We start from the raw sequence: 26,345 nt of genomic DNA, 5'->3' as shown, positions 1-26,345 counted from the left end.
ATGGGAAAGGCACTGAGAATGTGCAAATGGCAAATTTTGGACTTGCCATCATACCTGCAGGCAGGAGATTCAGCCCTGCCTGGACTCAGGGGGAGTTATGGGTATCTCTGCCCCTCCAAGGTCTTCTGTGAAAAAGTCCTGTGGCCTTGACCTGCCTGGCCTGGCAGAGGGCTGCTCCTATTCCCCCAGGAGAGCAAGTGCTCCAGACTTTGTGTTTGGCTCCAGGCTTTTTTCCCTTTCCACCTCAGAAGGGTGTTGGCAGAGGGCAGGCAGCGAGTTTGGATGGGCTGTGAGGTGATAGAATGGACACATGTGACCAAGGGTTCCCTGTGCAGATTCTGGGGCTGTGTTCAGCTTTCTGCTGCTCTGCCAGCCCTGGCTGGGCAGGTTTAGTCTCTCCTGTCCTTCTCTCATGTTCCACAAGAGGCATCGAAAACTGGTGATAAGCAGAGAAATTGTACTAAGCTATGGCAGGATCAGGGGGCTTTCCAGGGACTCACTGGAAAGCTCACAGGAAAGCTCACAGGGGAGCTGGCCTGGAGCTTGCAAACTGCACTCATTCCTCTCCTGAGGGATCTCAGTTCCTTGAAGCCTCATCCCATCCCCAGGAGATAAAGCAAACTTCTCTGGATGCCCAGAGGAGGCGCTGGGAGTGCAGTCCTGGGGAGGAACCCATCCCAGCGGGACAGGCCATGCAGGAACACACTCACCCCTGCCCAGAGACCCGGGTTCCCCTTGGTCCCACACAGGCACCTGGCAGAGCTCACTGCCGAGCAGGAGATGCTGTCCATGGACGTGGTGGTCACTGGAAGAGGTGCGTGAGCAACACCAGATACTCCCAGGCTGCTGCGCTGCCTTCAGCACTCACACTGTTTATTTCTCCTGGTTCTCAGACATGGAGCTATTTTCATTTTTATCATCCCCAGGCCAGTATATATCCCTGCTCCTTGCCGGGGCAGGCAGCCTTTGTGCTTGGCCTTTCTCTCATGTCTGTGTTTCCATCTCTGCTCTGGGAGGGGATGCAAAGCTCATCTTTCACTGCTGAGACTCAGCCCAGCGAGCAGCTCTTTCTAGAACTGCTGCCTGCACCAACATCTCACCCTGCTGCAGCCTCTCTGCTCTGACAGGAGCTCCTGTCAGGGTTCCCACAGAGCTGGGAGGGTGCAGGTAGCGAGTGATGAACCAAGCTCGTTGTCTGATGCTCCTCACACCTCTCCCTAATCCCTGTAATTCATGGTCCTGGTTATGATTTAGCAGAAGGTGCTCTGTGGCTTTTCAGGGAAGGAGAAAGTACCTGTGGATGCAGGGACCCTGCCAGGACTGCTCTGAGCACCCAGCACCAGTAAGGATTGCCATGATCGTTGGCCCTTTCCAATGGCCATGGACACAGAAGCAAGCTCGCATGAAGAGGAGTAACCTAGTGAGCTGAAGAAGGCTTTGGGCTGTTTTGGGGCTACAAAACCATTCTGGCATCACAAATGAACTCTTTGGATGCTCCAAGTTCACATTTTGGGACAGTGCCACAACCCACATCACCTGAGTTCCAGGGCTGTGGGACCCTTTCTCCACCTTTCTTTCCTACCATGAGGTTTCTAAGGGATGCCAAGGCTGTTTCCTTCTGCGCCCATCCCTCAGAGAAAATCATTATCCTTGATCTTTTAGGCTCCAGTAAATACACACACTGTGGAAACTTGGTAAGGATAAAGGTGTTGGTGTCACCCAACTGGCCAAACATCTTTGTTTCCTACCTGATCCAGGCTGTGTGCTGGGGACAGGGATGCAGAGTCTCTCCACCCGCCCCATCTGAAGCCCAGTGCTGGGACAGAAATGAGCCAGCTGCCCCTGTCCTGACTGGTATCTCCCTGGTGGCTGCTGCACTGCTCTCGGGCCTTGAGCAGCAAAACTTCCACCCTCTCCTTATTGTTGCTGGCTTTTTTCAGGTTTTATCAGAGGAAAATCTTCCTTCCCATCTGGAGGCAGAGCTAAGGGAGGGATTGCAGTGACCAGAGCACACAGAGCACCAACAGCCCGCACGTCCAGGAACAGGCCAGTGGTTGGAAAGGGTGGGCAACAGGATGAGGAAATTCTGATTTGTACCAAAATCTCCATGTCCTGTCTCCATACTCCAGCTCATGCCATGATTGCAAAAACCCACAGCTGTGTGAAGTGTCTCCAACATGAGTCATTCATGGCAGCCCTGTCCTGCACCGAGCACGCGAGGCACAGGTCTCTGCTAGGAAAGAAAATTTCCCTTCACAGCTTTTTAGACCTTTTAAATATTTGTTGTGATTGCTGTACTAATTAAATTCAGCTGTTGCAGGTAATATAACTCCTGACAGCTTTTTTTTTTTTTTTTTTAAGTTATTTTCTCCCTTTTAGAGGGCAAGTGAGCAGCACTTAAAGGTATATGGTCCGTCCACTGGGATGGCTGCTGGCAGAAACGCAGAGCTTTGATTGAGCTCTGAAATCATGGCTTTAAGCTGTGCCAGTTTGCCTTTGCCCCAAATGGGGAGGGACGCAGCCACAGGGCTCTGATGGGAGGGCACAGCCCACCATCTGCCTGGATTGTTCCTTTGAGTCTGAGAGACTGGACAGCCAGTGCATGAGGTGGGAAGGGACAGTGTCCATCTGCTGAGCCCTCCCCTGGCTTGTTTTGTGTCTTTCTGGACCTCAGTGCCATCAGCTCTGCAGTTGCTGAAGCAGGCTGTGCACAGTGGAGCTCCCCTGCCACCTCCTCTCCTTCAGAGGGGTTATCCAACATCTAAACCTTCGTCAACGTGGTTCAGATTTGCTGGCAAATTGTGCAGATGAAAAGGCAGCGTCTTACAAGAAAACTGCATTTTTGTGGTCTTGTTCCGATGCTGTGCTGCGCCGTGTGTGGGGTTCAGGGCTTCCCGGCACTCACCTTTCAGGTTGTCAAGGAGAATTTCTGCTTGTCAAAAATGATTCGAAACGCCCTCCCTGTGTGTCCTCCAATGTTTTGAATTTTAAAGAGTAGCCCCGGGGCAGTATATTTAAAACATGATCTCAGGGAAACTGGTTCATTGCATTTGGAAGCCTAAAGAGCGAGAATGACAACGATAAATAGACATTAGGGTTTGCGGAGTCACACCGAGGTCAGGCGCTCCCCCTCCCGAGCCCTCCCCGCCCCATCCCCCATGATTTGGGCAAGTATTGCATTTCCTCATTCAAACCCCAGCCTGTTTCTTTGTGCTGTACAATGCTCATCCCACCGGCCCTTCTCCCCAGGCACGGGCTGCTCCTGGTGCACGAGGCCGGGGGCACTGGGGCGCTGGGGCCTGGCTGCCCAGAGCTGGGCACGGGGCTGCATTTACCCATCTGCACAAACCCCTTGATCTTCAGAGGGCTGGAGCACCTGCAAACCCCATCGCTGCCCCTGGGACCTGCGAGCACTCCCCAGCCTTTGAAAAAACCACCCCAGTGTGTTAGAGACTCGAGATTGGGATGATAGTGGGTGATTGAGTTATTGCAACTTAATGAGTTGCTGCTCATCTGCCAAGCCACAGCAGCCCCGTGTGTGTGCACGCACGCACGCTCCCATTCATCCCAGCCCCAGGATCTGAGCTAAAAGAGTTCCTGTGGATTTGCACTGGTTTGGCAGCAGTCCTGAGGCCAGTTACCAGGCACTGCTGATACGCCTTAGCCAGTGAAGTTCAGAGCACTTGAGTTTGAACATCTCCCCTCGAAACACAGCCGGGTATTTTGTGCTCCCAGAGCCCAGATGGGGGGATGGGGAGTGGTTGCAGCTCCTTTATTTTTTAGGTAATCTGGCTCCTGGTTTGTTCTGAGTTTTGGAGTACAACAGTGAGTTTGGAGAGATGCAGAGTTCCTCTGGAAATGTGAATGGAGCTACATTTGCATTTAGCCAAGTGCAAAACCGGCGTAGCAAATGCCACTGGGTATTTGAATGGCCATGAATTGCAACCTCCAGTCTTCCTTCAGGTGCTTCCAAAGCCTAGGTTTGCCCTCAGGGTGTTAATTACACTAATGAAGAATGGAAGGACTTTTGTGAGAGTTGGTCCTGGCTCCTTATTCCAATTTTCCTTCAATATGGCTCTTAGCTTTTGGTTAAAGCCCTTCCAGCAGTGAAACAGGAAGAAAAAAAAGCCTTCTGGACTCACTTTCAGGTCCCTGCAGTGCTTGGCTCTCCACAGAGGTCTGTGATTGAACCATGACCCAAAGAGTTGGGGATAGCAGAACCTGCCTGGGTGATAAGTCATCAGTTTGTCCTGTGCTTCAAAGAAGCCTTCTGTGCTCTGAAGAGGCCAAATAATATTTTTTCCCCATAATTTTTTTAACTTTGGGCACCTTTGCAAATGACTGTTCTGGCTGGGATGGAGCCCCCGAGTGCCAGAACGCCACGGGAAGAGGCTGCTCTATGATACTGCCAGCCTGAGGAGGAGGAGGAGGAAGCGCTGGAAATCCCCTAAGCACGCCTGTTTTCTCGAGACTCCCAACTCAATTTTGCAAACTCAGAAGATTTTATATAACTTGGTTTAGTCAGTTCAGAGGTTTAAGGCACTTGGCTACGCATCTGGATTGCATCTTGGGGGTGGGTTATCCAAAAAAGAGCTCAGGCAGAGCAGTTGGAAATTCAGCCATTGCTAGCAAAACCAAAGGAAAACAAGAGCAAGCAAAGGGAGTTTCTTCTTTGCTATTTGGTGTGCTGGACTCTGGATTTAAACTCATCATCTGTCTCAGGACTTGTCAGAGCCATCAGGTAGTGGAGGAAAGGCAGGGAGTACTTCAGGCAGCTGGATGTGCCACAGGCCACTGTCATCTAACCTGATACCCTGGCTTGTGCCAGTGAAGGGAACTTAAATACCCTCTCCAATGAACTGTCTGTGCCACCCGAGGGTCTTTAGAGCAAGAACAACAAATTGATGTATAATTCCTGAATGTGCAAATAACTCTGCCATCAGAGCTGCAAACAGAACAAGCACAGCTTCCTGCCATGGTGGTTTCTGCACCAGCACCCAAGGGCTCCATTCAGGCTTCCCAGTCTGCAAATCTTGGCCTTAAAAAGCCCCAAACTGAAATGTTTCAAGTTGAAAAGTCCAAGTCGGTTCAAAATGGAAACAAAGAAAGTTAATTTTAAGAGCCCTTTAATTTTTAGCCCATAAAAGCCAAGAAAGTTGTGTATTGATGAGACAGTGCCTCGAGACAATTGAAACCCAGCTCAGCACCCTGCTGGGGTGTTGACTACCCTTAGGTCTCGCTGTCTTCAAGAGCTGATAGAGATCAGCACCTCCAAGGTCTGAACCTTTAACCATTTGCCATGTTTTGCCTCACAGGCACTTCAGCGGTGGGTGAAACGATTCCTCTTTGTCTGAAAGGGCAAATTCTTCCCTTTAGATGTTTGTGCTCACCTCCCATTAACTTTGGTATGAGCTGAGCTCATGCTTCCAAGAGCAAAATTTGGCTTATAATTTCTGCATGCTTGGGGTTCCTCTGGGTACCATATAAATGTAAGATACTGTGATTCAGTGCTAAAGGGCAGAGAAAACGCAAACCCCCAGGAGGCACAGTCAGAGAAAACCATATAGAACTTTTGTCTAAAAAAGAAAAAAAGGAGAAAGATTAAGAAAAACAATTGAGATTCATTCCAGAGGTGATTTCACTGCAAGCCAAGGATGAGAGCGCACATCTCTTCTGTGATCACTTCCCTGACTCCGGTGCGTTCTGGGCCATCGGATCAGGCGCAGTTTGGGAGCATTATTGAAAACGTCTTACCTCCTATATTTTCTGGGTTTTAATCAAACTCACTGCGCTGCCAGAGGTGTTTCATTTACCAGGAGAGGGGTCAGCGAGGCAGCCCTGAGCAGCAGGAAATAGCAAATGCAGAACAGTTCCTCCATGCTTGGAAGCTCTCCGAGGGCAAGCAGTGTTTGGATGTTCATTATTGCCTTCCCTGCACCCCGCACAAACGGGGGCACCCTGCTGTCTCCCCTGGGGGGCAACTGGGGCATGGGGGGGCAATCAAAGGTTGCTGGGTTTGGGAATTTGGTTATTGTCTTTTGATTTCACCAACCAGCTCTGTGCCAGTGAAAAGAGCTAACAATGCATGTATTTTATAATCCTGTTTTCTGTCTGCTGCCATTTTAGAGTTTCTTGGCTTATTACAACTGTCATAAAATTACTTTATTATATTTTCCCATCTGTTACATTTCCCCTCTTTACAGGGGGACATTGCATGATGCACATGGGCTAATTTAGCTTTAAAATTATTGTATGACTGTTGTTTATGGAAAACGAATGCTGTATTTGTGGAACAACATGTGACTTCTCTGTAGCACCAAGGAGAATGTCTGAAGTCTGTAAACCCAAATGTCAGCAAATGGACAGGGCTGCCCCTTCCTCTCCTACCCCAGCCCTTTGCCTTCCTCTGTGATCTCATCTACCTCTGTTGGAGCTGCAATTGCTCAGTACTTCAGCGATCCCCTCTGCATTCCCAGCTCAGCTGAGGGATTGATTCTCCACTGGAGCAGTGCACGGCCTTTGGTGGTGAAGCCGTTCCAGCTCTGGGTGCAGACTCAGCCTTAGGACAAGTGATTTCACACACACACACACACACACCTAAAAACATGAATAACCAAGTGGATCCACTCTTCCTATCTTGCCTTTCGTCTGTTGTCTTTGCTTCTTCTGTTCAGCTTCATCAAAGCCTCTTGGTTTGACCCTTCTTTCTCATAGCAAGTGTCTATTGGGGAGTGTGAGCTGCCCCCAGTGTTCTGCTCCCACCACAAAAACTGGGCTGTGCCACCACGGTCTGGGTAGCAGGCAGGCCTGGGGGTGCTCTGAGCACTCACTGGGGCTTTAACAAGGCTTTCTGGAACTCCTTCTCTGCTTTTTTTGCTTTTTCACCCCCACTTTTTATTGCAATTTGCACTGCCACTGATGGCACCATCAGCCCATGTTTTTCAATATTTATGAGATGTATATTAAAGACTTGGTACTGTTAAATTATGCATTTTATTAGATGAAATTGAGTGTTTGAACTGGGGATTTGGTGATCCCAAGGGGTTTCCGAATACACAAAATCTTGTTTTAAGAAAAAAAATTAGACAGTAACATTTCAGAGTCCCATTTATGTAAAATCCACCCCCTTCTTCCCTTCACCTCTCCTTCCTGCCCCCGGGTGTAATACACTGTACTTTTTAAACATCATTTTATCTACAAGAGAGGAAACTACTCTATTCTACTACTCTAAAGAGTGGGCAAAGGGACACCATTCCCATGAATACGTTCGGTGTGGGATTCAATACCTGACAGCAAAATGCTTTGATCACAGCTAACTGGGAGGTCTGGGAGCATTTTCAAACTCTACAGTTACCCAAGAGATTGATGACAACAGATTCAGAAAAGGAACTCCAGGTTTCCCATTTAGAACAATTTTCATCTGTTGATTGTGGTAAAGAGGGAATGTGTCGAGATTACACCTGACCAGGGCAGCTCCAGGTGCCTCTGTGTTGCCTCTCCCTTTCTCTGGCAGTAGCTGCTGTCCTGCAGCCTGAGGAAAGGGAATGAACAATTACACATGAAACCGTGGCTTGTGCTGGAATTTAGCTTGATGAAGACCTCAGACTGAACTGGCAAGTGGGTTTTGTTTGAACCCTGCAGCCCCTATGCTCAATTCTTTATTAACTTTTTCAATATGTTCTATTGCAGTCGGGCAACAATATGGGAGCTATCTTGCAGCTAATTTAACACCTGTAAATTCCCATGGCTGGTAATGAAACCTTGTATAGGCTAGTGGGTGAAGCATTTGCTTCATATATCAAAGGTCATTAGTTCAGTATTTGTTAACACTGTAGCTTTTATTAAATTTTTTCCAGCCTTTTTTGCATCAGTGTGCTTACAGCCTGATTAATTCTTCTGCTTCCCAAAGCTAAATAGGAAAAATGAGTATTACCTGACCCAGAACACTGGGGCTAAATTCTTTGTTGAAATCTTGAATTAGCCTGCTAGAAATTATCCTTCCAAAGTTCCTCATGCATTCAGGGACAAGCAGATTGGGAAGCATGGTGAGAAAGGGGAAAGAGGAGGTGAGCTCATTGCAGTAAGGAGCAATGGCATGGAGTAACCTGTGTGCCTCCCAACATTTAAATTAATCTTTGTGGCATATTCAACAACTTGACACCTCTCTACTACCATGGATATTTTTATTTCCTGGCTTGCCCATTTTTGCTTGTGTTTTGTTAAGGTAGTTTACAGTTTTGGACTATTTGGAGGCAATCCTCAGGAGACAGAAGATGGTGAAGAGGAGGCACAACCCAGCACAACCAAACCAAATAATCTGCCAGTAAGAGATGTCCTCCCTCGGTGTCCTTGGACACACTGCCTAGTGCTGGATGAGGTCTGAAAGCCCCTGATTTGGGGATGGTCTCCAGCAGTGATGTCTCTGCTCAGGCTGGTTGGTCGCAGTCACACAAGGCACGTCACTGCCTTGCCCAGTGCTGCAGGTGAAGCGCTCTTTCCCTGTGCTGGGCAGGCTGTGTCGTCCCTGCTGCACTGCCTGTGATAAAGCAGCTGACACAGGCAGCTCCGAGCCCCACAGCTGCTTTTTCTGGATGTTTTGTATCTAAACTGACCCTTTCTCAACCCTGTCATGGGCCGGGTCCATCACAGTAGCCAACTTTTCAAAACACAACCAGCACAAAGCAACGTTCTAATGAAACCAAGCAGCTTCTGAAGATGAAATCACAGGGATCCTGCATCCAAGTGGGATGCTGCAGCTCCTGGGAAGCACTGAGCATGTGCTTCTTCACCTGGAAAGGGCCTGGCATGGGTGCTGTTTATCAAAATACCAACTCATTGAAGCACAGCTGGCAGTGCTGTCAGGAGCATTGAAAGAAGCACTGCTGCTTCCAGACTGCCGTGGTCTCACCAGAGAAGGGAAATCAATGGGCTCAGAATGAGCCCTGAACACAGAACTCACCCAGCAGTGTCTGACTCTCTCAAGAACCTGCAGCCAGCACTGCCCCACCATTACAGACCTTCCAGAGTGGCACCTTCCACTCCAGCCATCCTGGAGTGATTCTGGACTCTGCATTTCAGTCGGTGCCGCTTGTCACAGCTCCCCTCCCAGAACCTGCCAATAGTGATCTGGGTTATCAACAGAGAGAAGAGATTCTGGATGCATTCCTGTTAATTTAATCTCCCTGTTAATTTAATCTAAAATAAGCTGTGCTTTTTATTAACATCTTTATGCTGCAGCGTTTTATACAATATTGGGTTCTTTGTAAGGCACACATGCTGATTTTTATTCATATCTGTGTCAGCCTCAGAGCTGGCTTTGTGATGCAATTCATTAATTCACAACTGAAATGTCCTTCTCATTCTACAACATTTATATGCCAGATATTTTCTACAAAGCTTATCAAAGTGTATTTTGTACTTCATCACTCACAGTACTACCAAGCAGCCACATGGATATATTCCACAGGAATATTCAGCCTGCAGAGTAAGACAAACACCCCCTGAGGTGCACATCTCTCTTAGACAAAGGAAAAGATAATTGTTAGCAAGTCAGAGGTGGTCCAAAGTCATCAGCAGCTTCTGTCTGTATTCTGAATAATGTAAATATTATTTGCCATAGCTCATACACACTGATACTGTCAGACAATTCATCTGTGGTCAAATAATAAGCATGATTTGAGGAAAAGGACTATGAAACCCCCTTTCATTCTAAATAGCAGTAAAGCCTGGGAAGGGCACAGCTTTTCAGTGATGGCTCAACTGCACCCATTGGCTTTGGAAGAACTGCCCTGGGAGCCCCTGTGCCAATGCCACCCCCTGTGCCAGTGCCACCCTTGCTGGGGTCAGATGTGTCAGTGGTTGCACCAGCAGCTTCAGCAACCTCGATTGCTGCAGGCACTGACACCATGATCCAGACTCCACCTGCAGAAGGGAAGTTTGAGTGTCCAGGCATGTCCTGCCCTGCCCTCAGTGGGGCATGGGAAGGGCAGAAGCAAGAGGGGTGTGTGTGTGTTTGTATGGGCATGTGCCAGGGCAGGCTCAGGGTGGACAGCAGCAGGAATTTCCCCATGGAAAGGGTGCTCAGGCCTTGGCAGGGGCTGCCCAGGGAGGTTTGGAGTGCCCATCCCCGGAGGTGTCCAAGGAAGGGCTGGAGGTGGCACTCGGTGCTCTGGGCTGGGGACAAGGTGGGGACCAGGCACAGCTGGGACTCGATGGGTTGGGAGGGCTTTTCCAACCCTAATGACTCTGTGATTCAATGATTCCATGTGTACACGTGTGTGTACATGTGTGTGTACACATATGTGAACACACCTGGCCCAGGGGGCCCAGAAGCACCAGTGGAGAACCAGAAACACCAGCCGAAGAACAAGTGGATATTTTGCCTCTGCCTTGTGCACAGAGCAGCCCCAAGAGCCCAGGACTCCCCTGCTGTGGCAGCCGCAGGCCTGGGTGCCAAGCAAGGCCCACGGCCACATGGTGGGGAGGAGAAGGATCAACGCCAATCCTGCCCGGCCGTGAGCACCTCTCACTTTGCAGGGTGCCATTCCCCATTCTCCCAGCCCTTCCCACTGCTACCACGAGAGGAAAGGATGCTGGATCAAGCACTGGTTAGAACCGAGATTATTAACTTGACCAGCACACACCAGATCACCCCTAGGGCGCCAGGACCAGGCTCTTCCAACCACAGCCACAGTGAATGGTGGTTTGAGGTTCCTTTGAATTGAGAAATTCAATGGTTTTAATTTAACAAAACCTTGGTTTTGTTGCAATTTCCCCATATGTGTTTTAAAAAGGCCTGAAATGATGCAGGCCAGCCCTGCCACCTCTCCATCGGCAGAGCCAGTGCTGTGCCAGGGCTGGCCCGAGCATCCCTCTGGATTCAGACAGTGCCTCCCCCTGCAATGCTTTGATGTGCACTTTTCAAAGCATTTAAACCGAGATAGAACACTCATATTTGACAGTGTTTCTGTCTGTTTGATTGAACTTCTCAAGTCTCTCCATTTCTCTTCAGACGTAGAGAGCCCGTGAGCGAAAAGCCAAGCTTTTTCCACAGCTTATGTTCTTGTAAAAACAGCTCCAAGTACACACATTCTGCTCCTCGCTCCAGTCAGGCTCCACATGCCAAGTCAAGTATTTATTTTCATTACTTTTGAGACCACCAAAATTAATGTATCTTTCAGACAGGAAGAATTTTATTTATTATGGTGGATTTGAATCCAAGAGATGAAAGAAGAGCACCGTGCATCTCGAAAGCAACCGAGCCTGGGAGCAGGAGGAGATGGCCCGACCTGAGCTCCCCTCCCTCCCTGGCAGCAGCTCCCACCAACCCTGATGTGTTTCCATACAGATGGACCACAGCTCCATGAAACGCTCCAAAACAACACCGTAAATCCTGCCACAGTTACAGTAGCAAGGGCAAGTGTCAATGCTTTCATGAATTCCCCATTTTCCTGAGTCGCTGGCGTAGCTGCCAGTTGATGGCACAGGTTGAGTGGGGCGTGAGGCTTCTGGAGGTAATCTGCTCATCCCTGGGGAGCATCATCCAGAGAGAAAACAGATTCATTTTTCCCTTTTCCACGTGCTGATCCCTGAACTCTACACCATGAGCCTTTCCCCTGAGCTGATGTGAAATTAGGTGAAATGACCAAGCCAAGCTTTGTCTTCATGGTGCTGCTACAGCCCATCAGTTGTTCCCTTAGATAAGCTTCAGTCAAACTGCTTAAATTGGGATTTCAGCATCAGTCTGTGGTGCTGAAGGAGGACACTGAAGCACCATGGCTCAGCTGTTGGCATGAATTCAAATCCTGATGCTGTGATGGACCTGAACGCGTGTTTCAGGTTATCTCCAGCCCAACCTGCTCTGCCCACCCTGGGCTGTCCTGGGGCCCGAGTGTCCCCCCAGGCTGGCTGAAGCTGGGAGGACACACACCCTGGGTGCTCCCTTTGTGTCAGGCTGTGCTTGCAAGAGGAATCCATCACTGTTGACTCGGGATGGATTGCTGTGCTTCAGAGAAACGAATTACAAAAAACACAGACAAAACTTGGGCTTGCTCAAGCCTTTCAGCCAAGAGCTTGGACACAAATTGGCCTTTATATAGTGAGAGAAATCCCCACTGGAAATGAGAAACTCCCCAGCTCATGGAAACACAGATACTCTGAGAATCCTGGTCCCAGAGCTGGCTTTTCATCTCCACCCTCCTTTTATTTCAGCACTTTGGTGTTCTCTGCCAGTGGCACTGCCCCAGAGTTCTTCTCCTGGGAGCTTCCCCTCCTGCTGCTCACTGAGGGATCTCACCTGTATTGTGCAGGTGTTGTCTACTATTTTTTGCTGTTTGTGACAGCATTGTCCTTTGTCTCCCCTTCTCAAACCGACCCCAACACTGCAGCACTGGAACTGCTGGGTGTTAGAGAGCTGGAAGCTGTGTCCTTGGACCCAGCACTGTGCTCTGCAGTGCATCTTCATCAGGAAATCCAGACCCAGCAGGATTTTGCCTGTATGACTTGTTTTCCTATGGATCCCATAATGAGCTTCTTTGAAAGCGTAGAAATGAAATCTTAGCTTGTTAAAGGAAAAAATGCTGCTTCTGTTCTTTTCCAATGTGGCTGGAGTTCCACCAAAACATTGCCAAAGTCATTTTGCCCATTAGGAAGAAAATGGATTACAACTCTGTAACAACTTCAGAAAACATCACTTCTAGATCAGAGCCAGTCACAAGATGGATTGGGCTGGTCATCGACGCTGCTAATTTTTAGGTAAAAGTATCCTACTGAGAACCCTCATTAATACCACTGCACTCGAGGCTCTTCCACACAGGGAGGCAGCTGGGTTGTGTCACTGAGATGAGAGGAAGCTGTGGTGGGACTGAGAGGAGGACAAAATCCATGAGAAATTAGGCTGGGAAGTTCAATATCTCATACAACAGCTTGCTTCTGCTTCCATGAAAGTCACTGAAGCTTCAGACAAGCCCTAAATGTGTTAACAAGGCACCTGGCCCCAGATGTCCTGCTTGAAATAATGCCAGCTTGGAAGTCCTCAAGACAGAGCATCAGATCTCTCCCAGGCTGTATTTGATATGATTTCTCATTGCAAAACCTGATGTTTAGTTGCTTTTATCATCTCTGATAACACCTCAAGCCTGGTCCCAGTTCTTTAAGAGAGCAAAGAAAAAAGCAATGCATTGGACACCCAGTAAAGGAGAATTTGTAGTATCCACAGTTAGTTTGAATTCAACTTAATTGTCTATTCCTCTGAGGTCTCTGAAGGATAAAGAATATGGAATAAAATATTTCTATCACCTCAGCCTTTCTCAAAACGTTCACAACCTGTTAAACACTAGGGTCACTAACTTTGAAATGATCTCACAATTTGATTTCATTGTATTTTAATTGCAAATGAAATATTGCAGGGCTCATGGAGAGTGAGAAGCTGGGACCAGGCAACATTAAACCCCTGCTTTTTCTCAATTCTCCAGCCAGATGTACTGCAGGCAGGTGCAACACAAACTCCCAAATACCCTGCTAACGTAAGGAGAGCCTGACCTAGAGGGACTGATGTGAATGGGCTTTTCAGCCCGCGTGCTTATTCAGTCCTGGCTGGGGAAAGGCTGCCAGCCCCAGCACGCAGTGCCAGAAGCGTGGTGGTTTTTTTAATGCAAAGCTGCAAAACCACAAAACTCATTTTTACTAGTGGCCTTTTTACCACTAATTGTCAGGGTACTTAAAAAAAAAAAAAAAAAAAAAAGAAGCTACTTTGGTCAGGGCTGAATTGACATCCCAGAGACGCTGCCCCGGCAGCTGCTCCCGCACCCCGCTGCTGCTTTCCCAGTGTTTGCATCCAAACTCCACTGGGTCCTGCCTGGATGAGTCAGACAGCTTTTTGGGTTGTTGTTTTATTTTTTTCTTGCAAAGCAGCTTTTGATTGTGAAATAAATCACCAAAAAATAGCTGTAGTGTTGGAAAAAGGGAGCAGAGTCAGGGTGGGAGTGCGGTCAAGGAGGGTGCAGGGCTGTGCCTGCACCAAGTGCTGTGTGAAGGTGGCTGTTTTCCCCCCTTGCCTTCGCTGTCTTTTTCTCTCTAAGAACACACAGGCCTATTTTGCTTGATTTCTAAAGTTTTTTACACATGGCCAGTCAGTAGCTACAGCTGGACTCACCGTCCCTTTGAGAGTTCATCCAGGTTTTGAACTCCTTTGCCCAGCTTTTAATTCTGATTCATTCCCTAATTCCATTAGAATTGGCGACATGTAAGAGGTGTATTTGTGAGCAGAGCCTGGCCTACTTTTTCCACCTCCTCTGCCGAGCATTTTACAAAGGGACTGAGCCAAAGCTCAGCTGGGGGCAGGGGGACTCTCAGCCAGGTGACCTTTCAAGCCCATCCAGTTCCACACTCTCCACACACTTTCATGGAGAACCCCAATTTCAAATGAAAAAAGGAGACCAGTCTATGTTGACAAGTTCCAATAAATTAAAACAACTCAATGTTCTTGGCCTACCTTATTTATAATTTTTGCCATGTTGCAGTTTTATTGAAGTGTAAGGGTTGGAAGGGATCTTAAAAATCACCTTGTTCCACCCCCTGCCATGGGCAGGGACACCTCCCACTGTCCCAGGCTGCTCCAAGCCCTGTCCAGCCTGGCCTTGGGCACTGCCAGGGATCCAGGGGCAGCCCCAGCTGCTCTGGGCACCCTGTGCCAGGGCCTGCCCACCCTCCCAGGGAACAATTCCTTCCCAATATCCATCTGTCCTTGCCCTCCTCCACCTTAAAGCCATTCCCCCTTTTCCTGGCACTGCAGGCCCTTGTCCAGCTCTCTTGGAGCCTGTTTGGGCACTGGAATGGCCTCTAAGGTCTCCCTGGAGCCTTCTCTTCTCCAGGCTGAGCAACCCAAACTCTCTTAGCCTGGCTTGGCTCTTTTCTCCCACCGCTGTCCAAGAGCCCAGATTGTCACGCTGGGTATCTGTTGTCACTTTTACAGACAGAAAATAGAGAAATTTCCAGCTTAAATGAGAAAGAACCAGAATGTGCAATAAAGCACTTGATGACTAATGGCTCAGGGACTGTGCTCGGTCACATTCATGTGGTGAAGGAATCTCCCTTCTACAAAGGGATTTTGTTATTGCTTGGTCTGTTTGTTATTTTTAGTCATTGTCTCCCAAATTTTTCCTGTGGTTCAGAAGTCCTAAGGTGATTTCCTCTCCCATTCTAAAGTCACATCTTCCCAGAGTCCAGCAACTACTGCAGGACATCTTGGTTGTAAACTCAGGGTGGAAGCACTTTCCTCTACTTTTCCTTCTGTCAGCACATCCCAATTTTCTTTTTCTTTTCTTATTTTCCACTTCCCAATATTTATAATTATCTCCAGAAAGTCCTCTTGGCCTCTCACCTGCCCAGGCTGGTTTATAGCAGTGCTAAATGCTCAAAACCATCCCTCTGGATTGCCCAGTGGCAGCTCCTGCCTGGCCCAGACCAGCAGGACAGGGTTTAATGGAGCACAAAATCTCCCAGCGGAGCAGCTGCTGAGGGAGCACTGGGCTGAATGGGAGGGGCTGGAGGGGCAGGACTGGCCCTGGAGGGGTAGGACTGGCCCTGGAGGGGCAGGACCAGCCTTGCATGCGTGCCCACCCCTTGCCTGGTTTCCCCTCCACAGCCATCACATGGTGTTCCATCGTCACACACTTGTTTGAGAGCTCTTTGCTTTTGGAGACATAATTTCAGCAGTAAACAGTTTATGGGGTTATTTACAGCTCAATTTCCTGAGCATCCTGCCAGAACACCAAGGGACTGCTGTGGTGTGTTGTCTGTTGAGTGTGGTCAGCAGCAGAGAAATCTTCCCGGAGTTTTTTAATGCATTTTGGACCCTTCTCCTTCTTCCCCTCCCCAGCCATCTCACTGGTACTGGTGCAGGCCTTACACATGGGAACACTGCAGCTAGAAAATTACAGGAACCCAGAAAGGCAATGAAAGAAAATAAAAATGGGTCTAGAATCACAAAATTCTATGGGGTAACCTGTAATTTTCATAATTTTCAGGGTTCTTTTTCTTTTTTTTAATTATCCCAAAGGATCTGTACTTGAGATCTGCCAGCACCCTGGGCAGGTGGGTAACTTGGCAGGGGAAAAAAGTTCCACTGCTGAGTTCAGAGGGAGATGCTAACAGGGCATCCTCATCCCACACCAGCAGCTGCTTGTTCTTGGACTGGATTTTGAATTTCACTTTCATTGCCTTTGAGCCTGACATTTTTCAAGCAAGCCCCCCAAAATCATTGAAACTTTGCTCTCATTTGAAGGCAGGGAAAACCTTACCCTCAACTGAAGTGAGTACAGAAACAAGGGAGCTCAAGGCAATTTGGAAACACGAAGTTGAGATATCCTATGATCTCTGCCCCAGAATGGGGCTGCTCTGGATTTCCTGGAGAACTCTGTTAACCTGAGGCTTAATTCATTAATGTTCAGTGCGTGGAGCTCCTTAACTGAAAGCGTCTAGAACAGTGCAGAAGGCTTTGCCTTAACGAAATACCAGTACTGTCACAGTAAAGATGAATATGGCCTTCCAGGGAACAGCTCTAAAGATTAATTCTCCAGAGCTGCAGCAGTGTCACGGTGGTTTGGGCTCCTCTAGGAGCCAGTTCCCCCAAAGACCCCTCAGTGACCCCAGGAGAAGGAACTGTTGCCCCATCGAGACACAAGGCACAGAGCTGCCTCTCCAAAGCACCAGCGAGGTGTGTCAGACCTCAGACCTGGTGAACTGAGGTTCTCTGGATGGTGTGAAAGCCCCCCAAATCACATGCCAGAGAGGTATGGCTGGACTGGGAGAGTTTGCAAGGAAAAGTCCTTGGGGCAGGATCCAAGGCCAGCGCTGGCTGCAGAGCAGTGGGACAGCCCCGTGCCAGCTGCCTGCTCCACACGCCAGGCACAGCTTGGGCTCAGCAGGAGCAGACGCTGGGCACAGCAGCTGGGCACCAGTAACAGCAGCCAGATGTGTGAGGTCTTCAGGCACCCTGTAGCTCAGCTGCCCGGGCTCTGCCGCCTCTGCTGGCCCTGGAGGGGACACGGTGACATTCGGCCGCATGTTGCCCAGGGCAGCGCAGGCGACTCGTGAGCTTGGGCTCCCTCCAAACCCATCTGGCTGCTGGTTCAGCCTGGCTGTACCCAGCCCTGCCTGGGCTATGGCACAACACGCCCGTGGCACCAGGAACCCTGGCACCCTGCACGTACAGCCCCCCACAGCCCACCCGCTGCTGCCATGCCCTCGAGAAGGGCGTGTGCTGAGACTGTCCTGGGCGAGCCATCCGTGCTCCAGGGCCAGGCTGGGCTCCAGGGCCAGGCTGGGCTCCAGAGCCAGGCTCACACCAACCCTCTCCCCAGCTGGGCCAGGACCACGCGTGGCTGACAGTGACAGGCTTACATCAGACTTTGCCAGCTGTGGATGCCGCCCACAGCTGTTGGATGTGACCTCTCCTCCCTGCACCATTTGAGCTTGCTGGGCTTGGAGCAAGCGTGGACTCAGATAAACAAAAGCAGATACAGGAGGAGAGGAACCTGTTTGAGATTTGAGATGACGATTCTGCCCTCAGTTACACTTTCTTGAACTAGAGCAGATTTGGTTAGTAACAAGATACAGCCCTAATTCTGATTATTTTTACACCAGCATAGCCAATGAGTGTGGGAGAAGGAGCAGTGCTTTACACTGGCACTGGTGCAACACCAACCACCGCTGCTGTTCAGTGCCCTGGATATTTTCTCTGCAAGATGGTTTCAAACGCTTGCGAGAGCAGAAAACAAAGAAATGAAATACCAGCCTCGTGCAAACTTTAAAGTGAAAAATAAAATGTCCAGGAAATCCCTGCGAGGTTTTGGACTGAACAGGAAGATACATTACAGAACTTTTTCAACCTTTTTTGATTTTTTTTTTCAACTTCCAAGCAGCAGAACACCAAAATGCTAACAAGCAGGGCAAATTGAGCAAAAATAAAATATTCTGTGGACTGGTTTAGAGAGTAAGGCAATGTTTATTTTTCTATGCTTTACACTTTGGCCAGCATTTATCCCGAATGAAGGCAGCAAATGTTATTAGATTTCATGGAATGTAAATAAACAGTTATTGGTAAATACATTTTGGTGGTCTGCTTGTTACACTGCATGTCAGGAAAACTATAGGGAACTGGCAGGAGTTCAGACGTCTTCAAGGAACACAGAAAACAGACATATTTTACTAATTATAGCTAACAAAAACACTCTGAGATTACAGTTAAATTACATTAAAACATAACTTGTTGGCAAAGGCTGTGAGCATAATGCTTTGCCTATATCTTTCTGTATAATGTTTCATCGGAACAGAGCAGGAACATCGGGAAACCCTGGCACAGCCCACGCCGCCGTGGCCCTTGAGGCTGGGCCAGCTGGGCATTCTGGGGCCTACAAGAGTTTCTGGAGGTCCAATGGGGTTTCTAGGAGGACCATGACCTGGATTTGTCTGCAGCAGGGACTGCAGAGGGGTAACCCCACATCTCCATCTGCACCTGCAGAGGTGGGAAGGGAAGGAAAAAGAGGCACCTGCTGAGTGGCCCCAGAGAGGGCTGGGGGGGCAGGAGCGGTGGGAGGTGAGGGGCAGGGGCAGTGGGAGGTGAGGGACAGGGGCAGTGGGAATTGAGGGCTGGGGGGCAGGGGCAGTGGGAGGTGAGGGGCAGGGGCAGTGGGAATTGAGGGCTGGGGGGCAGGGGCAGTGGGAGGTGAGGGACAGGGGCAGTGGGAATTGAGGGCTGGGGGGCAGGGGCAGTGGGAGGTGAGGGGCAGGGGCAGTGGGAATTGAGGGCTGGGGGGCAGGGGCAGTGGGAGGTGAGGGACAGGGGCAGTGGGAATTGAGGGCTGGGGGGCAGGGGCAGTGGGAGGTGAGGGGCAGGGGCAGTGGGAATTGAGGGCTGGGGGGCAGGGGCAGTGGGAGGTGAGGGGCAGGGGCAGTGGGAATTGAGGGCTGGGGTGGCAGGGGCAGTGGGAGGTGAGGGCTGCACGGCTGGAGCTCCCAGAGGAGCTTTTGTCCCCACACCACCGTGCCTGGAGGGACTGAGCCACCTCCAGCCAAGTCCTCACCGGGCTGTGAGCTGGGTGCCAAGGCTGTTCCACAGCAATGCTCCTTCTGCCTCTGGATCTGCTCTGCAGCACCTCTGGGACAAGAAAGACAGAAAGGATGGCTCTGGTGTGGAGCTCCTGTGGACACAGGGACATGCTGTCAGGATGCAGGGACCTCCAGCAGCTGATTGCAAAGTTAAAATGGGAAACATGCCTTGATCCAAGCCTGGAATTCCCATTCAGTGGGTCCCCATTTCAATGAAGGATTTCCCTCATTACAGGCGGGGCACTGGGCCAGCTGACCCCATGCCCACGATGCCCAGGCGCTGGTTGGGGCATGGTCTGAAGGGCTCTGGCAGCCCTGCTCACGCCTGGGGAGGGTCTCTGGCTGAGCACCCCCTTTGCTGCTCCCCAGCTCCCCTCCCACTGTCAGACCCAGCCCATGGCACTCCTGCTCCATCACCAGTACAAACCATTCCTGCAGGAGCAGAGCACAGGAGGGAAGGGAGGGCTTTCTGCAGAAATCATGTTTTAATGATGTCCAGGGTTTTCAGGACAAAGAGGCTGTTGTGAGTGCTGTCCCGCACACGCCCGCAGCACTGCGAGGGGCAGACATGCAGATCAGCTGCAGGGATGCTTGCATTACACTGAGCTCGATTATAAACCATTCAGTTCAGTTTTGAAGCACAGTTTGCATGAAATAACTCAATTAAGAGAGATGCTCAGAAGCGTTGCATGTAAGCAGCATTTGGGGCACAAAAAACCAGGTGCAATATCTGTTCTGTTCTCCCACAGTTGCACCTCAGGAGATGACATTATTGTTACTTTACAGAAAGTCTCCAAACTAGAAAAAAATTCCTTCCTTCAGCTGTGGGATATTAAGGCTGAGTGGTCCCTGGCAGGGTGATGCAGTGGGGCTGGAGGCTTGGCTGGCCACGATGACGATCCATTTTAAACCCAGGTAAATCAAGGTGGTCATTTAATCTGACCCCAGTTTATGAGGAAGACATGAATCATTTTGTCTGCCAAGTAAATGAAAGGGGAATGCACAGGCTGATCTCCCCAGAATATTAATAACACCCCTGCCACTGTGCACCACTCCAGAAACATGCAGTTCCCGGGGACTGGGTTATTCTTGCGTCCACGCCCGCGTGTAAAGAAATCATGTAATGAAATCATGCTTCACCATTACCCCGGGGTAATCTCTTCACTTGGACTGTCTTTATGTCACATTTATGGCCTGTTCTTTGCTGGGAAGATTTTTACAGGGGATCTGAAGTTTAAAAGAAGACAGATGACAAGCTGTGATCGCGAGGAAGAGAGGCTCACCATATGGAAATAGAAAGCCCTGGCTCCCTCCCCTACCCCTCCTCCCCCCTCCCCTGCCGAGTTTCTCTACTTCACATGATGCTATTGGGATTTGAAGATCAGAATACAAATTAAATTATTAAATGAGGAACAACAACAACAACAACAAAAAAACCCCAACAAAACTCAGGCCTTTCCCCTCCATCCTTCCATGTGATCAGTAATTAAAAATCAAAGTGGGGAAAACAACCCCGCTGGAAGCTGGCATTTGGGATCCAGCTCAGTTGCCAACAGAAGGATGTAATGGTCATGTCTGTGCCTTTGCATGCTATGGGGGTTCATGCATGAACTGCTTCTAGAGCTAAGACATTATTTTAATGGCAGACTTATTATGGGGCATATTTATTGCATTATTTATTATTTACTTACTGGGAAAAGCAGGAGCACCACCCCTCAATACAGTGCATGTCTCCAGCACTGGACTTCTTGTCACCAAAAACCACTCAGTGTCCCCAAAACCAGGACAACTGAACCCCCATCAGATGCTTTTTAGCCATTAATCTCTGCAACCTGAATGTGTGGCAGCAACCCCTTAAAGCCTGGGCAGCGAAAGAGAAATGAATGAATCCATTTCAGGTGGACAGAACTTGAGCTGTGGCAGTTTCCAGGTTTATTTTGATGGGGCAAGTTTTAAAGGAGTTGATGATGTGGCCAGACAGGGCCCATCCCAGGGCAGGCCACGCTGTGCTCCAGGGGCACTCCCTGTCCCTGGTTCAGCTCTCAGCCCTCCCACCTGCACCCCCTGGGAGTTACCAGGGATTTTGCATTTTAGAAAAACCCCAACCACACACAGCAGGCCCTGAGCTTGTAAAATTTGGCCCCATTTTCAACACTGGCCTTGCAAGGCTCGGGCTCAGCTGTTGGCCTCAGTGGCCAGACTTGCAGAATTAGCACTTGGTCCCCTTAGTGCAGGTTTGGGCTATGGACATCCCGTTTAGGTACCCATGTTTGAACACTGTTTCCTTGTAGCCAAAATAAATAACTGAATCAATGCTACACAGAGTTTAATCTAAACAGGTAATGGAGTCAAGCTCAGATATTCCCTGTGTTCCATCAGCAGGTCCTGGAGATGGCAAACTGAAGCCTGCTTTTATAGTGTGCCAGCTCAGGGACCTGTTCCCAATTTGCAGATTTGGCCTGTTGCATTCTAAAAGATGTTTAATATACTCGATGCCTGTTTGTGTTAATGTTTACCATTGAAGTTTTTCATTATTTGATGTTATATTTGGCCATAGCATTAAAATTCCATTGGACCAACTGAAATCTAGTGTCAAATCAAAGCCAAAGAAGCATCTTTGTGATAGACTTTCAGCTCCCATCCAAGCGCTTTAAAAAACAAAAATCAATTGTAGGTGTTTTCTTTGTAGCTTTTCTTCCTTTTGCAGAGAAACAGCAAGCACTTTATTTATTAGCTGGTTTTTATATGCATAGCTCTGAAAGAGCTGATCCCACAGCCATGGACCAGCAGGGCAGCACAAGTTGCTCTGCCAGGAGGGCACAGCTCCATCCATCCCTGCCAGGCTCAGGAGGGAGTGGGGACGGCTGACAGCTGCCCCGAGCCCTTCTCCAGGCCCAGCATTTGGGATAACAGGATCACCTAAATGCCAGTGCCCTGGGCACAGCTCACGGACTGCACCAATTCTGCTGCGTGGAAACGGCCTCTTGTTATTTGGGTCAGGGAATCACAAAATCCCACAATGGTTTGGGTTGGAAGGGACCTCAAAGCCCATCCAGCCCCACCCCTGCCATGGGCAGGGACACCTCCCACTGTCCCAGGCTGCTCCAAGCCCCAGTGTCCAGCCTGACCTTGGGCACTGCCAGGGATCCAGGGGCAGCCCCAGCTGCTCTGGGCACCCTGTGCCAGGGCCTGCCCACCCTCACATGGTCAACCTTTGAGCCCCAAAGAAAAATCCATTTCCCGTTTCCCAGACCCCGGAGCTGCAGGGAGAACAGGCCTGCCCTGAGAAGCCTCAAGCTTTGATTCACAAAACTTAGGCTTAAGCACAGGCCTAAAATGAGACACCTGCCCTGGGAGCTGCTTAAAGTGAGGTGCCTGAATGAGCTCTGCCCCTAGCGAGGAGCTCACCTGAGCTGGGCCCGGCTGTCCTCCCTCTGCTCGCAGACCAAGGGCAGGATTTTCTCATGGCAATTCAGTGATAAAGGATCGGGAGTCTATCCCCACGTGCTGTGGGGACTCACAGCCTTTGGGGGATGCTGAGGACCTTCGGCACTCACAGAGTTGGAGCCTGCAAATCACACACGGCTCACAAAGCCCCTGGTGTGGCTCAGCAAGGCCACAGCGAACATAAAGGGAGGTCTGCCTAAGTCCAGATGTTTCTGAATTCAAAGGAAAATATGATGGCCTGGATTAAAAACTGGGAACCAGCATTTAAACGTAAAGCTGGGAGGGTAACTTTGAGGAACAGTCAGCAGATATTCTCTTGGCCAGTTAAAAGGGAAGCTCTGTGAAAAGTCCCTTCTGCAGTCCACCAAAAAACTGCCAAAGTGGACCAGGATGTTTCAAACTGTGTCCCCTCTGCAGAATATGTCCTCCAAATTTTTTATCAAAATTAAGCTACTTTGCATTTCAGTGAACTTTTTCTTTTTTCCAGGATGGTGTTTTTTGATTTTAATGATAATAAATTCAATTCTGTAAATGTCATCTCAGTACATATGAACATTTCTTTTGACAGTATTAATTGGCATATTTTGATTAATGAAGAGTTCCCACTTTGTTCCAAACTGGATTTCTTTCTGAAATGGGAAAAAAATGCCTTCAAAACTTTTCTCAGCTTTAGTTAGATGCTGAGAAACCAAGAAAAAAGATCCACAGCATTGTAATGAAGTAAGAATTCTATACTTCTAATATGTTAGCAACAGATCTGAAAATCACACCCAGTCCTGGGATTACTCACAGGAAAATGTTCTCCTTTAGAGGTACACAAGAAGTTGGACATTTTGGGAAAATGAATCCACATTCCTAAGAAGTTCCAATGGCCTGAGGCCACTCAGATGACCCTTGTTAGGGTGAGATTGAGATCTCAGCACTCAGCCTGTTAGAATGGCTTACTGGACTGTTTATATTTCTGCTTATCTGGATCTTTTTATCCTGAAGGGCATCATTTTAATATATCATTGCTCTGATTTCCTAAAAGCCTCTGAGATCCCAGAGTTACTGGCTGAGATGCTACACACTACTGGTGCAAAAGTGAAGAAAGCCAACTTCCTCCCAACACTAGCATTGATTGTAGCGAGCAGCTTAGGGTGGTGTACCACATCTTCCCACATCAGCATCTGCTTTTTTATGTTTCTGCTAAAATATACTGTCCAAAGGGAGGAATAGGTTAAGGTTTACTTTGTGACCTTGTTGCTGCTGCTGGCTGTGAGCAGCAAAAAATCTGTTAGTATTTAAAAGTTCAGTAAATTGTTCCCTCTAGAAAAAAACGTTTGGTGCTGGAGTTAGTGCAGGTGCAAAGCTGCAGATGCTGGTGCTCAGGTGCTTGCTGCTGCTCTCACCATCACTGCTGCCACCTCCTCTTGACAGGCACCTTTACAGCACCTCCTGCCTAGAGCTGAACCCCTGCCTCTGGTGTCACCCCCTGGCCCTTAATGCTAGCCCCTGGTTTAGGGGGTGCCACTCCCTGGTTCAGCTGGTGCCATCACTTGGCTATGTGGTGACCTGCTGCTGTCCACCCTGAGCCTCTCCTGGCCCAGCCTGAGGCCGTTCCCTCTCCTCCTGTCCCTGTTCCCTGGGAGCAGAGCCCGACCCCCCCGGCTGCCCCCTCCTTTAGGTGGGTGTAGGATATGCTGTGGTCTGCCCTGAGCCTCCTCTGAGGAAGACTGAGGGGCTTGGATCTGACCATTCCAACAGCTGGGCCGGGCTCTTCTGTGTGAATTGGATTGTTCCATTGGCTCCACTGAGCAAACTCAATTTTTATTAGCAGAGGATCACAATATCAGCACTTGCTGAGCTATCCCGAGTCATGTCGGTGACGAATCTGGCCTCCAGACACAGTTGTCACATCTGCCACTTCCAAATAAAAGGGGCTCATTGTATCAATGAAATGGCATCAGAGCTGAGGCAATATGTTAAACATTAGCCACAATGCTCACAGGCCTAGGAAGGCCTGATAAGCCATGATTAAACTTAATTATGGATTATTTTATATTACCTACTTCCAAGCACTGTGGAAAATTGCTTCCTTTTAACTGCCTTGGCGGCTCTCTCTGACCATGCACATTCTGGGGGAGCTTTTTCCATGATTGATGTATTTGTTTACCAAGCTCCTTGCTCAAACACTGCCGATGCTCCCTTTAATCAGAGGTGTGAACACCTTAATAGTTGTCAGAGCCCACATTAACCTCTTGATTAAAAGACATCCTCACACTTACCATTAAAGAAATACATGAAACTAATCAAATTTCTATTCTCAGTATAAACCCCACAATGGGCAAATAATTTGGTGTTCATGGACTTGGCTCCTTGGGATTTCATCAAGTTGTGTCTTAGAAGGGAAATGGATTTTTTCCTATTTTTCCCCTTTTACCAGTGGGAGGGAAGGGTTTTGGTGGGCTGGGTTCTTTTTTTGCATTTGCCTAAGGGCAAAAAGCTTCATGAACATAATTTTTCACTCGACTTCCTTTGCCTGCTTATCTACCCTGGCTATTACTCTCCTTGGCTGCAGCAATATTACCAATAAAATAAACATGTCAAAATTCAGAAGCACAAACAGGTTCATCTGTGACACTAATTTTGCCTGGCAAATAATTCTCCTTGTTTCTGTAAGGGCTTCAATTTCTTGTGGATTCAAAGCAAATTTATCTTAAATTTGATGCCTCCGTCTTATTTTTCTTTCCCAATCTCATTAGAGTAAAAATAGCAAGGATATCCATATGATTAAAGACTTCATGTGCAAGAAAGCAATCTGGTCATAGTGCTCCTTAGCTTTATGTACTTCTTTCTATTTGACAACATTAATTTGCCATCTGTCAGCTCAGTTACAGAGTTTACTTGCTGCTTGCTTGGCGTTCACCTCCCCCTTTTTCGTTGTCAGCTGTTTTTAATAGTTTGGCCTCCTTGAGTGGGCCATTTATGCAGATTTGAAACAGGAGAAATCCTAAAAACTGACCATATGGGAACCCACTTTGTACTCCCCAGGCTGGCATAGCCATGCACAGACCTCCTCCCCCTTCTAGGCATCCCCAGCACTTAAAAAATCCAATTTTTCCATACCTCCATAGCACCTTCCATCTGGGGGACTCCAGATCATCACACCACAGATAGAAACAGATGAATTTTGCTCTCTTGGGCAGGTCAGCTGAATTGTCCAAGATTTCCTGGGAGCTGCATTCAGCCCTGAACATGCAACCAGATAAACGGAAGAGATTTTTAAGATCACAGAAGGAAGGTGACCAGCACAAAACAATCATGGCCAGGCAAACCCTCACAAGACCCTCCAGCACCCAGGGGACCCTGGGGCCACGTCCTGCCCTGCCTGGTCCCATGGGCAGCGCAAGAAAACACAGAGCTGGTACTTATCTCACACAGACATCTGCAATAAAGGCTATGGATGTATCCTTAATTGATTTTTCAATCTTTTGTGGTAATTGTTGGAATTCCTCACGAGGTTTCTTTTTCACCTAAAAGCCTTCATTTTAGGAAAAGAAATCAGGTTGCTCAGAGAAGTTGTGGATGCCCATCCCTGGAAGAGTTCAAGGCCTGGTCAGGGGAAGGTTCCCTGCCCATGGCTAGGGGTTGGAACTAGATGTTCTTTAATGTTCCTTCAAACCCAAACCGTTCTGTGATGGTTCTATGAAAAAAGCAACACTTTACATCAGGGTTGGTATTTCCAGCAAAGGAAAGATGGCAAAGGTTTCCCAGGCCTGACAGCCCAAGCCCAGCACAAGCAGCCATGA

General features: G+C 48.8%; 1 long non-coding RNA gene across 1 annotated transcript; it reads right to left on the bottom strand.

Moving 5' to 3' along the window:
- Positions 1–17,801: 17,801 nt before the first annotated feature.
- On the bottom strand, positions 17,802–26,140 carry LOC116451589. The gene is made up of 3 exons (XR_004243237.1): positions 25,663–26,140; positions 19,083–19,199; positions 17,802–18,514 (listed from the first exon to the last, which is right to left on the bottom strand). It is a non-coding gene; the product is annotated as an uncharacterized LOC116451589 (long non-coding RNA).
- Positions 26,141–26,345: the final 205 nt, after the last annotated feature.

The sequence above is a fragment of the Corvus moneduloides genome, chromosome 15, assembly GCF_009650955.1.
Source record: "Corvus moneduloides isolate bCorMon1 chromosome 15, bCorMon1.pri, whole genome shotgun sequence".
NCBI classification, from domain to species: Eukaryota; Metazoa; Chordata; class Aves; order Passeriformes; family Corvidae; genus Corvus; species Corvus moneduloides.
Note: the sequence above shows the minus strand (reverse complement) of the source record. Positions and strands in the feature narration are given on the sequence as shown.